Below are 12,496 nucleotides of genomic sequence, written 5' to 3'. Positions count from 1 at the left end.
CCAAGTGACTTGCAGCTGTAATCGCAGCAAAAGGTGGCGCAGCTACGTATTAAATTAAAGGGGCCGATTAATATTGCACGCCCCACTTTTCAGTTTTTGATTTTCCACAAAAATCTAAAATAACCAATAAATTTCATTCAACTTCACAATTGTGTTCCACCTGTTGTTAATTCTTCACCAAAAATTTACATTTGGTATCTTTATGTTTGAAGTATGATATGTGGGAAAAGGTTGAAAAGTTCCAGGGAGGCGAATACTTTCGCAAGGCACTGTACATAAATATTTTTTTGCTTCTTGCAGTCTATGAAGGAAGGCCAGGGGATATTATAATTTAAACTAAATCAGTAATTTTTAGATTCATATATTTTTAGTATTAATTTGTCCTTATTAAGTGGCTTTTTGGGATATTTTTTTTAAATTCAGTTCCTACTTTTGCTCTTACTTACTTTAAACTTTGAAATAAATGTTACAGAAATAACATTGACTCCTTCAGATCAGTGAATCAATTCGATGTGAATCAAATTTGCGCCAAACCCAGAAAACTCAAACGATTTGTGATTTTCTGCACACTAGTGAATGGTGAACCTGTAGATGTTCGGGTTCAGCGGTTTGTCTGAACATCTAAAAAAAGTTTGATTCGGGTACCAGAATGCAACCCAGGCCTCATTCAGATGAATGGAGGGCTTGAACATCCACTGTTTGCCATGCTGTCATCTGCGTGACAACGTAGCCAACACGGACTCTGATCGATGGTAAGATCATTAATGTCTGCCAGAGCACTGCGGTTTGCTGTCAGATGATAGCATGAAACAGTAGTTTTGATCAGCGGTAAAGCATTACCGCCGATCTCAGGCTTCAGCTGATGAGAGAGTAGTACTCTCATCAGCATATGTATGCTGACGCTGATGAGTCACATCAGCGAAGCAACTGCTATCCACGGCAGCTGTCTCGCACTGAGACAGGAGAGTAGTCATGCTCCTACAGTATGTAGAGTTGAGCTCCTCTAAGAAAGATCACCGGATTTCATAGCTGATGAACCCTGGTGACCTAATTTATGGCACCGTTCCCTGTGTGAGGACTTTCTCACATCTCATAGCTTTGCTTTGAGATAGGAAGAGGAAATTAAAAAAAAACACTGAAGAAAGTGTACAGATAGTTTGTATGATATGAAAACACTCACAGAGATAACATGGATCCCACATGAAACATATGTAGATTTAAATAAACATCTAACTCTACCCATGTAGATATGAGGACAGTAAAGTATACTCCGGATAATCAAGACAACAAATAATTGGAGTTCCATACAAAATTATAATATAAGTATATTTTATTACAAAAAATCATTAAAACCGTATCAAAGCAGTAATTACAAAAGAAGCAAGGAGGCCCTAGTAAAAAACACCCTAATCCCAGGCACGGGACTATATGATCATAATATCACCATGGTAGTAAATAAAGAAGCACAAATATTGGCACGTAATAGTATGGTGTACGCCCAAATATGGCTGACTTGCATTAACATATAGTATAAATCACCATACAGCATAGAGTAGCACTAGTTTCCATATAGACAAGTGTCATCCAAACGGGAAGGAAACATAAGCAATCATAGTGCATATAAAGTGCAAAGTACCTTACCCATGGTGCAGGTAAATAGCACCTCGGACCTTGGATAAATCCCCCTAACGCGCGTTTCGCGTAGCTTTCTCAAAGAGGGAGTGAAAGACATTTCCCAAACCCGGCGTTTTATAATCGCGCCCATTAACCGGCATCTCTGAAGTGCGCAGACGCGCCACCGTCCCTACCGGAAGTAATTTTCAATCCCCAGCATTCACCAAGAGCGCACGTCAAGGGGAAATCCCCGGCTGACGTCACGGACATGCTCTCATGGAAGACTGAAGCCGAGGATATGAGAGCTCCCTGACAGGTGTGGAGCGCGTGCGCATGAGAGTGGTCTGGCACATCGCAAAACATATATGTCCCACATGAGCAGTGGCACTTACGCATCTAAAGGTTGGAAATTAAAAGATAAAGATTCACTAATAGATGCAAAGCGCGTGCACATAGAAAAACATCCAGCACGCAATATAATGCTGACCCAGGGTCAAAAAATAAGAAACAAGATACAAAAGAACCGATAAGCGGGTCATCAACATCATGGTGCACAGTACATATTACAATTAACATGTGCATAATAATGAATATGTAAAAAATATGTGTGAAATACGTGCCATGAAATGTACATTGTAATTAAACATTAAACATATTTTTTGTAATAAAATATACTTATATTATAATTTTGTATGGAACTCCAATTTTTTGTTGTCTTAGTTTGTATGATAGTAAAGCACTGAACATTGGTTACCATACTTTACCAATAGTCATATTTGTTGAGGTCGCTTTCACATTACTATGGCTTTGTTTACATTGAAGAGTTTGAAAAGGGTTGCATATAGTCCCAGGAGACCTCAGCATGTCATATGCATCTTTTCAGGGCAATTGGAGTGCTTGAGATTCATGTGAATTGATTAGTCATGAATAGAAAAGTAAAGTTCAAGGTTCGTACCGGACACATTTTCCCAAAAGTTCGTTTTAGTGTTCAGAGTTTGGATGCTGAGGATAGAGAAAGAAATAGAGGAAGAAAGTGAGACTTTTGCAGCCCCTTAGCCTTTACTACCACCATTTTATAGCACCAAAGTTTGGGTCCCCATTGAATTCTATGGGGCTCGGGTGCAGGTTCAAATTTGGGTAAAATTCTAGGACACGAACCGAACTTTGGACTAAATTCACTTGAACCCGATGAATCTGAACATCCACGGGTTATTCATCTCTATTAGCCATATAAAATGATACTCTAGGGGAACTCATTATATTATCTTGCTTCAGCTAAAAAAAAATCATACAGGCATTATTCTAACAGCTAGTGAAGAGTGAAGAAACCTCGGGTACCTAATCAGTATGTCCCCTTATTGACTGGCATGCCCATACACACACACCAAGATATTCTGTGCAAATATCAAGTATATACAAGTCAAAAAGCTCTTCTTTGTGTTATATTCTTACTAATCCTTAATAATAATAATTAGGAAACATCTTGGTGGTCATAAACCCTCAATAATTGTTATTTCTCCCAGCTTTTTCTTTCCCCATACACCTGAATACTTATTTTCATACAATGAATATAAATAGGAGAATCCAGAGCATAATATAAACAACAGCTTTATTAATACAAAAGTTAAAACACATTAGATCAGTAATACTGAAGGTGCATATATTCCAATGATTAGCATAGATGAAGGGGGAACCCACCCCTCTAAAACCCCCATACTGAACAATGATAATAAGGAGAGGATAGGGCAAGAAGCTTCTCCATATCTTGGTATTGCGGTAAGCTGATCGATAATAAAGTGGCAGTCTCAATAACCAAGGTAAAGGGTATCACAGATCCGTACAAGACAGCTTACCAGAGCAGGGGGGAGACAGAGGAGGGGAATCCCACCGGAGTAGTGTCCCCGACGCGCGTTTCGTGGCTTAGACACGCCGCTTCTTCAAGGGAATGTTATTTTCATACAAGTAGTAATTAATTCTCAATGAGGAGAAGAAAGTCCCAATGCAACATCTCTTGGTTAGCATATTATTTGTTAACGCAAAATAGTCCTGCTTCAACAGAAATGTCAAGGTTACAGCCAATCAGCAGTAACTCATTGGCTGCAGCCATTGTATAATATTGTATGAACCATTAAAAGAGATCAACAAATGTTAGGAGTCGAGTTTCCTCGGATGAGTTTGAGGTGAATGCTATCGTGGGGTGCAAGGTGGTACGTGGCAAGAAATTTTATCTGGTGGACTGGAAGGGTCACGGTCCAGAGGATAGAACCTGCGAGCCTGTGGAGCACATTTAGGCTCCGCTGCTCATTGCAGCTTTTGAGTGTAGCGAGGCTCAAGGAGGGGGGGTAATATTAGGAGTCGAGTTTCCTCTGCTGCACAGGGGGAATCTTGATCCGTGTCTGCTGCGGTCTCCCATTCTGCATTGGCCGCAGTGGAGCCTGCTCAGCGGAGATGTCGGTCCCAGCATCTCACTGAGACTGATACTGTGCAAAGGGTTACTGCTGCCTCTCCAGGCTCTGCTATTGTACCCTGCACTGATCTGCGGCAAGCAGGCTTTTCTGGGACTAAGTCCTGCTTTGCACACACTGAGCATGCCCAGGGTAAGATCTCTCAGTGGAGATCAAGGGTCACATGCTCAGGTACTGCAGCCAAATCTATTGGTCCTTCTAGGAAGGTCCTGTAGGTGCGCAGGCTCTGTAGCAGCCTCTCATTGGTCCTTCTAGGAAGGTCCTGTACGTGCTGCAGCTATTTAAGGCTCGCATGGCCATGCGCTAGTATCTTCCTAAGTTATGTGCTTTGCGCCAGTGTGGTCATGTGTTTGTATATGTGCAGGGACCCGGCTGAAATAAGCCCCTAGAATGCTGGCACCTCCGGCGAGGAGATTGTGTTTGTGTGTATTCAGGGACCTGGCTGAAGTAAGCCCCTAGAATGCTGGCACCTCCGGCGAGGAGTTTTGTGTGCATGCATGACCACTGACTGCTCTCATTTGGGTAGTTAGCCTGTGCCTCTGTGAAAGTCTAACAGGGCACAGAGCTTTGCTTTCTCGGCCGCTCTGTTAAGCTAACAGAGCTGGTTCATACCGCCATATAGTGCCGCCAATTACTTAGCAGCAGGTTCTTTCCTGCACGGTGGATCCCGGGTTGCGAACGCACCAATCCCATCTAATAAATATATTCGGTGTGTTCCGCGAACCCTAACAGTATACTAGCGCCAGGATCTGGCTAAGTAATGGCGGATGAACAGCGATTGCAGGGGTACATCCAGCTGCTGGAGGGCCGGTTGGCGTCTCTTGAGCTTGCAACCTCGGCGGTGGATGTTACCGCAATAGCTGTTCAGGCTGCTAGCGTGGCTGCAGCAGCTTTACCCACTGCCACCTCTGTTCCGACCTTATCTCACCTCCCGTTGCCTAAGAGATACTCTGGGGACAGTAAGTCCTGTAGGGGTTTCGTGAGCCAGTGTGGTATACACCTCGAGCTCCTGGCTGCACGTTTTCCCACAGAGCGGGCAAAGGTGGGATTCATAATCTCTCTCTTGTCGGACAGGGCGTTGGAGTGGGCTACACCACTGTGGGAGCGCAACGATCATGTGGTGCGGAGTGTTCCTTGGTTTCTGGACTCTCTGAAACAGGTCTTTGTAGGACCTCTAGTCACCCATGATACAGCGCTCCAACTGCTGGCTTTGACTCAGGGTTCAACCATGGTCAGCCATTTTGCGGTTCTCTTCCGGACATTAGCGTCTGAGTTGGAATGGCCAGATAAAACCCTCATTCCTGTATTTTGGAGGGGGCTGGCTGACCATGTGAAGGACGCTTTGGCTACTATGGAGATTCCCGCCACACTGGAGGAGCTCATAGCTATATCAACTCGCATAGACCTTCGTTTTCACGAGCGAAGGTTGGAGCGAGCCCAGTGTAGGCAGAGGTTTCGGCTGGCTCCCACCTTCACCAGACCTCTGGAATCTCCAGTCCAGGCGTCTGAGTCACATGAGGCCATAAAGGTGACACGAGCAGGATCCAAGTCCCAGTCCGCTCGTGCACATAAGGTCTGTCATGTTTGCCGGCAGTCAGTACATCTTGCCTCCAAGTGTCCTCAGCGGTCGGGGAAACGTCAGCGTCTAGTGGCAATTGGAGGAGGTACACTAGACATGGCGATGTTTGCCTCAAAGTTGTCCTTCAAGGGGACAATTACCTTAGGCCCATCCACTCTTATGTTAGAGCTATGCGTGGACTCTGGGGCGGAGGGTAATTTTATGTCATCCGCTTTCGCCCAGCGACACGCAATACCCCTGGTTATGCTCGCCAAACCAGTAACCGTTCGAGTGGTTAATGGGTCGACACTACCCTCACAGATTACACACCAAACCATTCCTATCACGCTTTCTGTGTCTCCATCACATCAGGAGATTATCTCCCTATTAGTCATTCCTGAGGGAATTGATGAGGTCCTGTTGGGGATACCATGGCTACGCTATCATTCTCCTCATATAGAGTGGTCCTCACGGAGAATTTGGGGATGGAGTAAATCCTGCGAGGGTAGATGTCAGAGGGAGTGCATTCAGGTTGCTACAGCACAGGTACCCACAGATCTTTCCTCTCTCCCCAAGCACTATTGGCCCTATGCAGATGGGTTCTCCAAAAGGGCTGCAGAGACCCTTCCGCCTCACTGCCCCTATGAGTGTCCTATTGACCTCTTGCCTGGTGCTGAGCCTCCCCGGGGTCGAGTCTATCCGTTATCTCTCCCGGAGATGGAGGCAATGTCTCAGTACATCCAAGAGAATCTGGCAAGAGGATTCATTAGGAAGTCAGTGTCACCTGCAGGGGCTGGGTTCTTCTTCGTACAGAAGAAGACTGGAGACTTACGTCCATGCATAGACTACAGGGGTCTTAACGCCATCACTGTTAAGAACAAGTACCCATTACCCTTGATATCTGAGCTTTTTGATAGGCTACGGGGAGCAAGGGTATTTACAAAATTAGATCTGCGGGGTGCCTATAACCTGATTCGCATCCATGAGGGGGACGAATGGAAGACGACTTTTAACACCAGGGATGGGCACTATGAATACCTGGTGATGCCCTTCGGGCTCTGTAATGCTCCAGCCGTTTTCCAAGACTTTGTGACTGACATTTTTCGGGATATGCTCACCACCTCGTTGGTAGTCTATCTGGATGATATTCTCATCTACTCTCCAGATATTGACTCCCATCCGAGAGATGTTCGCAAAGTCTTCGACCTCTTACGGGCAAACTCCCTCTACGCCAAGTTGGAGAAGTGTGTGTTTGAGCAGGAGTCCTTGCCTTTCCTTGGTTATGTCATCTCTGCCCAGGGTTTGGCTATGGATCCTGCCAAGCTACAGGCTGTGATGGACTGGCAGGAACCCCATTCTGTTAAAGCGGTGCAGCGCTTTATGGGGTTCATTAATTACTATTGCCTGTTCATTCCACACTTCTCAACTTTGGTAGCTCCCTTGGTTGCCCTCACCAAGAAGGGAGCAAATCCCAAGTTGTGGTCAGAGGATGTCTCCAAGGCCTTTCTCTCGATTAAGTCACATTTCGCTAGCGCTCCCATCCTACATCGCCCCGATGTAGATAAGCCATTTATCATGGAGGTGGATGCCTCATCTGTTGGTGCTAGAGCAGTCCTTTTCCAAAAGGATGCTCAAGGTCGGAAGCATCCTTGCTTCTTCTTCTCCAAGACCTTCACACCAGCGGAGAGGAATTATTCCATTGGCGACAGGGAGTTGCTAGCCATGAAGTTGGCGTTTTCAGAGTGGAGACACCTCTTGGAGGGAGCTCGCTTTCCCTTCCAAGTGTTCACTGACCACAAGAACTTGGTATATATACAGACGGCCCAGCGGCTGAATTCTCGCCAGGCTAGATGGTCCCTGTTTTTCTCCCGGTTCCATTTTACTCTCCATTTTCTCTCCGGGGAGAAGAACATTCGTGCCAACGCTCTCTCCCGCTCCGTAGTGTCATCTGAGGAGGAGGAGGAGCCTCGGCTTATTGTCCCTTCTGAGAGCCTGAGAACTGTGGCTCCGGTTTCGCTAGAGTCCGTGCCCCCGGGCAAGATTTTCGTACCAGCGAATTTGCGACCGGAGGTTCTCTCTTGGGCTCACTCGTCCAGAGTGGGTGGACATTTTGGGACCAAGGGGACATCTGAGCTTTTGGCGAGGACGTACTGGTGGCTGCATATGGCCCGTGACGTCGGGGACTATATTCGGGCGTGTGTCTCCTGCGCCCAGAATCGGTCTCCTCGGCAACGGCCTGCTGGGTTACTTTACCCCATGCTAGTGGCAGACAGGCCCTGGGAGATGGTCGGGATGGACTTCGTGGTGGGCTTACCCAAGTCTCGTAGCTGCACCGTTATCTGGGTAGTCACCGATCATTTTTCTAAGATGGTGCATTTGGTGCCGCTTCCACGGTTACCTTCTGCACGGGCCTTGGCGGCGTTGTTCATAAAACACATTTTCCGCTTACATGGAATGCCTGATAAAATTGTCAGCGACCGGGATCCCCAGTTTGCATCTCGGTTTTGGAGAGAGCTCTGCTGTTTACTCAGCATAGAGCTGAATCTCTCCTCTGCATATCATCCCGAGATGAATGGGTTGGTAGAGAGAACCAACCAGACTCCGGTGACATATTTGCAACATTTTGTCTCTGCTAGGCAGGATGACTGGGCATCTTTGCTACCTTGGGCGGAATTTGCCTTGAACAACTCCGTAGCCGATTCCACTGGTCAGACTCCTTTTCTCCTTAATTACGGCCAGCATCCGTGTGTCCCTGTGCCCATACCCGTGTCATCCACCGATTCTAGGGTGGCGGAGGCACGTGACATCTGGGACCGCACACAGGATGCCATCCGGGCCTCCAAGGAGAGAATGAGGGTTTCGGCTGATACACACCGGCGCCCCGCTCCGACCTTTGCTCCTGGCGACTTTGTGTGGCTCTCCGCCCGTAACATCAGTCTGCGAGTTGAGTCCACTAAGTTTGCGCCTCGCTACATTGGCCCGTTCAAGGTTCTGGAACAGGTCAACCCTGTGGTCTACTGTTTGGCTATTCCTCCACGCCTTGGTATCACCGATACTTTTCATGTTTCCCTCTTAAAGCCCGTTCATTTGTCCCGATTTTCTGAGTCATCTGCCGGGACATTGGGTTCATCCACGGATGAGTTTGAGGTGAATGCTATCGTGGGGTGCAAGGTGGTACGTGGCAAGAAATTTTATCTGGTGGACTGGAAGGGTCACGGTCCAGAGGATAGAACCTGCGAGCCTGTGGAGCACATTCGGGCTCCGCTGCTCATTGCAGCTTTTGAGTGTAGCGAGGCTCAAGGAGGGGGGGGGCCTTAGGAGGGGGGGTAATGTTAGGAGTCGAGTTTCCTCTGCACAGGGGGAATCTTGATCCATGTCTCCTGCGGTCTCCCATTCTGCATTGGCCGCAGTGGAGCCTGCTCAGCGGAGACGTCGGTCCCAGCGTCTCACTGAGACTGATACTGTGCAAAGGGTTACTGCTGCCTCTCCAGGCTCTGCTATTGTACCCTGCACTGATCTGCGGCAAGCAGGCTTTTCTGGAACTAAGTCCTGCTTTGCACACACTGAGCATGCCCAGGGTAAGATCTCTCAGTGGAGATCAAGGGTCACATGCTCAGGTACTGCAGCCAAATCTATTGGTCCTTCTAGGAAGGTCCTGTAGGTGCGCAGGCTCTGTAGCAGCCTCTCATTGGTCCTTCTAGGAAGGTCCTGTACGTGCTGCAGCTATTTAAGGCTCGCATGGCCATGCGCTAGTATCTTTCTAAGTTATGTGCTTTGTGCCAGTGTGGTCATGTGTTTGTATATGTTCAGGGACCCGGCTGAAATAAGCCCCTAGAATGCTGGCACCTCCGGTGAAGAGTTTTGTGTGCATGCATGACCATTGACTGCTGTCAGTTGGGTAGTTAGCCTGTGCCTCTGTGAAAGTCTAACAGGGCACAGAGCTTTGCTTTCTCGGCCGCTCTGTTAAGCTAACAGAGCTGGTTCATACCGCCATATAGTGCCGCCAATTACTTAGCAGCAGGTTCTTTCCTGCACGGTGGATCCCGGGTTGCGAACACACCAATCCCATCTAATAAATATATTCGGTGTTTTCCACCAACCCTAACAACAAATCTTTTGAAAATCACCTCAAATTTTTCTCAAAAGATTTAATTTTCAGATAATAAATTTGCATGAATCTCAGTACTGGAAAGCTTGTATTTGCTCAGAAAATACACATGTGGAGAGGGGATAGAGAGAATAAAAAAGAGAGACAAATCAGATGACTAGTGTTGAGCGATACCTTCCGATATTTGAAAGTATCGGTATCGGATTGGATCGGCCGATATCCAAAAAACATTGGATATCGCCGATACCGATACCCGATACCTGATACCAATACAAGTCAATGGGACACAAATATCGGAAGTGATCCTGGATGGTTCCCAGGGTCTGAAGGAGAGGAAACTCTCCTTCAGGCCCTGGGATCCATATTCATGTAAAAAATAAAGAATAAAAATAAAAAGTATGGATATACTCACCCTCGGACGGGCCCTGGCTGTCACCGCTGCAAGCGTCTGCCTCTGTTCCTAAGAATGCAGAGTGAAGGACCTTCGATGACGTCGCGGCTTGTGATTGGTCGCGTGACCGCTCATGTGACCGCTCACGCGACCAATCACAAGCCGCGGGGTCCTACACTCACTGCATTCTTAGGAACGGAGGCTGCCGGTTGCACCGCTGAGGTCCATGGACTGTCGGAGGGGTGAGTATATCCATATTTTTTATTTTTATTCTTTATTTTTTACATGAATATGGATCCCAGGGCCTGAAGGAGAGTCTCCTCTCCTCCAGACCCTGGGAACCATATGCACCGCACACGCCTGGGAACTTATAGGAACTTCCGATTCCGATTTCAGATATCACAAAAATATCGGAACTCGGTATCGGAATTCCGATACAGCGAATATCGGCTGATACCCGATATTTGCAGTATCGGAATGCTCAACACTACAGATGACCATAACTAATTATTTTCAGGAGAGAAAGAAGACACTGATGATCATAAGAGCTGACACTCTGTGCGAGACAGGGACAGGACCTTGCTGGCAATAACAATTATACTCTACAGGAGAGAGAGGACCATGTTGATCACAAAAGCTCACACACTTATATATGAGAAAGAATCACCCATTGACTCTGGAGATGGAAAATAACTCTTGTATATAAACTGTCATCCACTGGGAACCGATGATCTATAATGGCCCAGGCCACCACTCTACAATGTATGATAATTGATAGATCTTAGCTGCAGGGCATTATGGCACTTTATGTGGCAATGCAAAATCATATTAGTCTGCTCTCTGGTGCTTCAGTACTGTGGGAAATGGTGTCCGGCAAGTTTTTTTTGTGAACCACGAGTTGAATCTCAAAATGTTCAAATTTAAGTGAAACAGCCAAACAGAAAATTTGGCACAAACTAATCGAACCGTAGTGTAAATCTGGGAGGTGACAAAAGTTTTTTTTCCTAATTCCACACTCTGGCCACATACAGAATGTTCTACATAAATCAAAAATGCCATAACTTGCACCAAACCTTTAGTATATTAACTTCAACTCCACCACTCCAAATGTATCTAGTAGCACCTTAATGTTAAAGTTGCTGCAAATGATGCCAGTGTAACTTATTAAGTACAGTAGTTTGCTTCCAAATGTTAGCTAAAAGCCAGAGACCAAGGTGTCAGATGTCACAAGTCGATGCCAAAATTTGGAACAAATTGTGACTTTTTATGCATTATTTATACTATTCTCAATTTTAGAACAAAGCAGACCAATGTTTCAAAAGTCATAATGGAGAATTTTACACAAATTACAACTATTTATGCATTTCATAAATGGTTGCAAAATAAACGTATTTGTTACATGCTTTAGTTAAAACTGTTGTGGCATGTCTAGAATATGCAACTGTTTTGTGGCTTTTATGCAGAAATGCAATTATATACTGTACTCTCTAAAAGGTCATACATGTCCTCCTTTCTCATAGATACTGAAAAATGGTGTAATAAATGTGAAAGCCATTTTTTAAATTAGCCTTGAAAAATTGCAGTGATAAAAGTTCCCCAATCTGTTTTAAAGTAGGGGAAACTCTTAAAAGTATGTAATCCATACATACTTAGAATTCTTTATTTGTATTGAATATATTAGTTCACATATGTGATCTATCAATATACTGTATTTATTGACAAAAGTAGCCAAGCGCAGTAAGGTTCACAACCTGATGAGAATTTGTTTTATTGATTGATTGATTGATTGATTGAATAGAATATAGTTTTTGAAGACCTGTGTATTGAAGAAAGCTTATTTTTAGAATCCTGGGACAAAAAAGGTCTACTGGAGATGAGGAGAGGAACCATCTGACAATCTGTCTAACATACTCCAGAATCCCAATAAAATCTGGGTACTGAGGTGATCAGGTTTGGAAATAAATGTAAAATGTGTCCCAAATAATCCCAGCAGTTCTATATAGTATAGTCATTCACATACCATCACTTGTAGAGGAACAATAAAATGTTTTATGCGTGTCTGTAGTATTATTTGGCAGGTTTACATCCATTTTATTATTGGCTCTTACGTTATATATGACCTATGCTTGTTTGAATAATGAGACCTACGCACAGTACATTTTCCCATTCTATAATTTAAAGCTCGTTTAATAAGATCTTATTTCAGAACACTGAAAATAAAGTTCAGTTTGCCTATTTAATAGTAAACCATATTTATTGATGTTTGCTCTGTCTGTTAAAATTCTTTAGGATGTGAAATGCTAAGCTGCAAATTGTTTATTGGAACTTCATTACATAAAGATTCAAAAATATCACCAGCC

The sequence above is a fragment of the Ranitomeya variabilis genome, chromosome 2, assembly GCF_051348905.1.
Source record: "Ranitomeya variabilis isolate aRanVar5 chromosome 2, aRanVar5.hap1, whole genome shotgun sequence".
Taxonomy (NCBI): domain Eukaryota; kingdom Metazoa; phylum Chordata; class Amphibia; order Anura; family Dendrobatidae; genus Ranitomeya; species Ranitomeya variabilis.
The sequence above is the reverse complement of the archived record's forward strand: the minus strand, read 5'-3'. Positions refer to the sequence as shown.